This window comes from Aegilops tauschii, chromosome 6, assembly GCF_002575655.3.
Source record: "Aegilops tauschii subsp. strangulata cultivar AL8/78 chromosome 6, Aet v6.0, whole genome shotgun sequence".
Lineage (NCBI taxonomy): Eukaryota > Viridiplantae > Streptophyta > Magnoliopsida > Poales > Poaceae > Aegilops > Aegilops tauschii.
The window spans coordinates 426,354,730-426,360,783 of NC_053040.3; positions in this window are offsets into that span (position 1 = coordinate 426,354,730).

A 6,054-nucleotide genomic window follows, 5' to 3' on the forward strand; every position below is an offset into this window, starting at 1 on the left:
TTTTTATGTAGGCTCTGATAAGTAATACATGCTCTTGCTTGTGTCTTTTGGGGAGACTACAGTCTTGTTCCTGTAGCTACACCTAGATAAGATAATTCTCTTATGGGCTAAGCCAACTGATCAATAAAAAGAGAGCATGTATGTAGTTCATCTAGTTATAATGAAATCATGTGCATTATAGGCATGTGAGTGTTGTTATACCTGGTAGGTATGTCGGCACCATCCTGGTAGTTTAATTAGAGGAATGCAATAAGCATGGAGTTTTGTGAAGCATTACACACAGAAAGCATAAGTTTGAGAAGAGGGATTCAATAAGCATGGAGGTTTATGAAAAAAGGTTACAAATTCAATCAAGCAAAATTAAATTTAGTTTTAAACGTACCAGTAGGTGCCTAAAAGGAAGACCAGCAAAGATGAACACTTGGACGTCGTCCAGCAGGCACCACCTAAGAAAATGCAAATTTGTGATGCAAGTAGCAACATGTCATAGGGGATGTGGAGGAAATCGGAGGTAGTTGCTGACCGATGGCTGCAGTAGGAGTGCTATGGCAGACACCCAGCCGTGCTGGAGCACAATGAGAAATAAAGTGAGGTAGAGCACATACTTTAAACAACAATCCGTCAGTTACTTGTGGAGACTGTGGGAAGAGGAAGAGGAGCGCCATCTCAGTTATTAACTTATTATTAGGAGAGGGAGCGCCAAACGTCAACTGTAGTGTTTATAGAAGCAGGCGCTATTACATGGACTATATGGCAACGGGGGAAGATAAAGAGTATTGGACGGTCACTGGGCTGCATTGGGCCTGAAGTAGTGGGTTGTGTGGTTAGTGTATATGAAAAAAATATTGACAGAATACGAAAATAGAGAAAAGAACCTTGAACCCCAGAGATATCCTCGCCGTAGTTCAAAGTTTGATGTCTCGTTCCCCACAAATCCATCACCAATGGAAAGGAACAGAACTTCCTTCACGTTGCTGAACTACAATGTGCTCTCTGAATCAGTCGGGGCCGACGGGATGAGATCGATCCAATGCTCCTGGAAGCCATGGATGTCAATCGAGGCCCTACTCGGCATCACCATCAGCCTAGCCCTCCGAGGCAGAAAAGAAAGCCATGTCAACCGGCTGGGAACCTGACCGGCGCGGCGTCCACTGATACGTCTCCGTCGTATCTACTTTTCCAAACACTTTTGCCCTTGTTTTGGACTCTAACTTGCATGATTTGAATGGAACTAACCCGGACTGACGCTGTTTTCAGCAGAACTGCCATGGTGTTATTTATGTGCAGAAACAAAAGTTCTCAGAATGACCTGAAACTCCACGGAGATTATTTTTGGAAATAATAAAAAATATTGGCGAAAGAATCAAGGCCAGGGGGCCCACACCCTGTCCACGAGGGTGGGGGGCGCGCCCCCTGCCTCGTGGGCCCCCTGGAGCTCCACCGACCTCAACTCCAACTCCATATATTCGTGTTCGGGGAGAAAAAAATCAGAGAGAAAGATTCATCGCGTTTTACGATACGGAGCCGCCGCCAAGCCCTAAACTCTCTCGGGAGGGCTGATCTAGAGTCCGTTCGGGGCTCCGGAGAGGGGGATCCGTCGCCGTCGTCATCATCAACCATTCTCCATCACCAATTTCATGATGCTCACCGCCGTGCGTGAGTAATTCCATCGTAGGCTTGCTGGACGGTGATGGGTTGGATGAGATTTATCATGTAATCGAGTTAGTTTTGTTAGGGTTTGATCCCTAGTATCCACTATGTTCTGAGATTGATGTTGCTATGACTTTGCTATGCTTAATGCTTGTCACTAGGGCCCGAGTGCCATGATTTCAGATCTGAACCTATTATGTTTTCATGAATATATGTGAGTTCTTGATCCTATCTTGCAAGTCTATAGTCACCTATTATGTGTTATGATCCGGCAACCCCGAAGTGACAATAATCGGGACCACTCCCGGTGATGACCGTAGTTTGAGGAGTTCATGTCTTCACTATGTGTTAATGCTTTGGTCCGGTACTCTATTAAAAGGAGACCTTAATATCCCTTAGTTTCCATTAGGACCCCGCTGCCACGGGAGGGTAGGACAAAAGATGTCATGCAAGTTCTTTTCCATAAGCACGTATGACTATATTCGGAATACATGTCTACATTACATTGATGAATTGGAGCTAGTTCTGTGTCACCCTATGTTATGACTGTTACATGATGAACCACATCCAGCATAATTCTCCATCATCGATCCAATGCCTACGAGCTTTTCACATATTGTTCTCCGCTTATTTACTTTTCCGTTGGTACTGTTACAATCACTACAAAACCCCAAAATATACTTTTGCTACTGTTACCGTTACTTCCATATTACTTTGCTACTAAATACTTTGCTGCAGATACTAAGTTATCCAGGTGTGGTTGAATTGATAACTCAACTGCTAATACTTGAGAATATTCTTTGGCTCCCCTTGTGTCGAATCAATAAATTTGGGTTGAATACTCTACCCTCGAAAACTGTTGCGATCCCCTATACTTGTGGGTTATCAAGACTATTTTCTGGCGCCGTTGCCGGGGAGCATAGCTCTATTCTTTGAGTCACTTGGGATTTCTATCTGCTGGTCACTATGAAGAACTTGAAAGACGCAAAAACAAAAATTTATCCCTCAACTACGAGGGGAGGTAAGGAACAGCCATCTAGCTCTGCACCTGATTCACCTTCTGTTTTGAGTAAGCTTGCGACACCTAAACCTGCTTCTGCTATTCATTCTGATATGTCGCATGTTATTGATGATGCCACTTCTGCTATGCATGACACTTATGATGAAACTGCTTCTATGCTTGATACTACTGTGCCACTCGGTGAATTTCTTGATGAACAACTTGCTAGGGCTAGAGAGAATGAAATTATTGAAACTGATAATATTGATGAAAGTGATGATGAAGACTCTCCCAATAAATATGAATTGCCTATTGTGCCTGAGGGCTATGTTATGGATGAAGAAACTAAAAGAGACTTTCTTGCTTGCAATGATAGAAGTGATCTTAAGTAATTATTAGCTAAGCTGAAACAAAAAACTCTGAATGCTAGAATGAAATATGATCCTGCTTATGCTACTTCACCTATCTTTGTTACTGATAAGGATGAAGCATGTCACATGTGTGTCCCTGACCTCAGTATTCTCAGGAGTGCTGTGTTAGGAGATAAACATTATAATTTGGGAGCCATTGTTGCATGTAGGTTGCATCATAATAGATTTAATGGATATTTCTTTGGTGGAATTTATGCAACCCGTATAGCTAATTTTCTTGGTGTAGCCATACGTGAGGATGATATTGAGTTGCCTCCTGCTTATCTGTATTATGAGGCTATGGTTCGTCATCATTTTATTGAGAGGAACGATCAGTTCCTCCAGTACCGACTAATCTTTGACAGACGACGCACCTATCACGTCGCTCTCCCTGCTTCTACTTTCTTTGACTTTCAGGCAAAAAGGAGATATTACATAACCAGAGAGGAGGCGGAGGAGTATAAGAGGAGGGCTGAGATAGCTCGCCTCCAAGCTGCAGCACACGATGCAATGACCGCTGCATCTCAGTACGACCCCAACTACAACTTTGGATATCCGCCAGGCCATCTGTGGCACTAAACCAACTTAGGCCAAAAGCCTAAGCTTGGGGGAGTACGTATTTCTCACCGACATTACATTTATGTTCACACACTCATTGCTAGATGTTGGTGCTCATACTCTTTCACTGTAATATCCATGCTAGTTTATTTTCCCTTCTATGCTTTTTTCTTGTGTGTTTGATAAACCTTAAGAAAAACCCAAAAATATTAGTAATAGCTTTTAGCTAGTTTACTTTCTTGCTGTAGTAGTAATAATTAAAAGAAAACCCAAAAAGATTTCCTGTTCTTCTTTTGCTTGTTGGGAGCTTTCCCGTGTAAATAGTTTTATTTCTTTTCTTTTCTTTGGGGGTCGATAGGAGAAGACCATGATTAAAATGTTGAAGTGGCTCTTATATGCATTATTGTTGATTTAACCAAGAGCCCATATTGCCTTGTCTTCTCCTGTTTATTGAATGCTCGCAGATTCCAACTTAGTCCAATGCACGTGCACTATTATTATTATTCACATCATTCGGTCGTGCAAGTGAAAGGCAATAATGACGATATATGATAGACTGATTGAGATGAGAGAAGCTGGTATGAACTCGACCTCTCTTGTTTTTGTAAATATGATTAGTTCATCGTTCCTGATTCAGCCTATTATGAATAAACATGTTTGCAATGACAACTAGAGATTATAGTTGCTTATGCCATGCTTAATTAGCTAGGAGTTTATAATGATTTACCTTGTGTGCCAACATGCTATTAAAATGGTTGTGATGTGCTATGATAGGGTGGTATCCTCCTTTGAATGATTCGAGTGACTTGACTTGGCACATGTTCACGCATGTAGTTGAAACAAAATCAACATAGCCTTCACGATATTTATGTTCATGGTGGATTATATCCTACTCATGCTTGCACTCAATGTTTATTAATTTTAATGCATGTTCATGACTGTTGTCGCTCTCTAGTTGGTCGCTTCCCAGTCTTTTGCTAGCCTTCACTTGTACTAAGCGGGAATACTGCTTGTGCATCCAATCCCTTAAGCCCCAAAGTTATGCCATATGAGTCCACCATACCTTCCTATATGCGGTATCTACCTGCCATTCCAAGTAAATTTGTATATGCCAAACTCCAAACCTTCAAATGAAATTCTGTTTTGTATGCTCGAATAGCTCATGTATCAACTAGGGTTGTCCTTATCTTCCATGTTAGGCGGGTTATTCTCAAGAGGAGTGGACTCCGCTCCTCACTCACGAGAAAATGGCTGGTCACCGGGATGCCCAGTCCCATGCTTTATGCAAATCAAATCAAAATAATTGCAAACAAAACTCCCCCGGGGCTGTTGCTAGTTGGAGGCACTCGTTGTTTCGAGCCAGCCATGGATTGATGCTTGTTGGTGGTGGGGGAATATAAACTTTACCATTCTATTTGGGAACCGCCTATAATGTGTGTAGCATGGAAGATATCGCCATCTCTTGGTTGTTATGTTGACAATGAAAGTATGTCGCTCAAAATATTATTTATCTCTGCTTTAAAATCGAGCTCTGGCACCTCTACAAATCCCTGCTTCCCTCTGCGAAGGGCCTATCTATTTACTTTTATGTTGAGTCATCACCCTCTTATTAAAAAGCACCAGCTGGAGAGCACTGCTGTCATTTGCATTCATTACTGTTAATTTATATTGGGTATGACTGGATCTCTTTTACCATGAATTACAATGTTTAGTCAGTCCTTGATCTTTAAAGGTGCTCTGCATTTATGTTTTGCGGTCTCAGAAAGGGCTAGCGAGATACCATCTTGTTATATCATATCATGATTGTTTTGAGAAAGTGTTGTCATCCGAGATTTATTATTATTGCTCGCTAGTTGATTATGCCATTGACATGAGTAAACATGAGACCTAGATGTTATTGTGAATATGGTTAGTTTATAATCTTTGCTGAAAACTTGAATGCTGGCTTTACATATTTACAACAACAAGAGCAAACAGAGTTTGTAAAAGTTTTTCTTTGTCACTTTCAGTTTGTCAACTGAATTGCTTGAGGACAAGCAAAGGTTTAAGCTTGGGGGAGTTGATACGTCTCCATCGTATCTACTTTTCCAAACACTTTTGCCCTTGTTTTGGACTCTAACTTGCATGATTTGAATGGAACTAACCCGGACTGACGCTGTTTTCAGCAGAATTGCCATGGTGTTATTTATGTGCAGAAACAAAAGTTCTCGGAATGACCTGAAACTCCACGGAGATTATTTTTGGAAATAATAAAAAATATTAGCGAAAGAATCAAGGCCAGGGGGCCCACACCCTGTCCACAAGGGTGGGGGGCGCGCCCCCTGCCTCGTGGGCCCCCTAGAGCTCCACCGACCTCAACTCCAACTCCATATATTCGTCTTCGGGGAGAAAAAAATCAGAGAGAAAGATTCATCGCGTTTTACGATACAGAGCCGC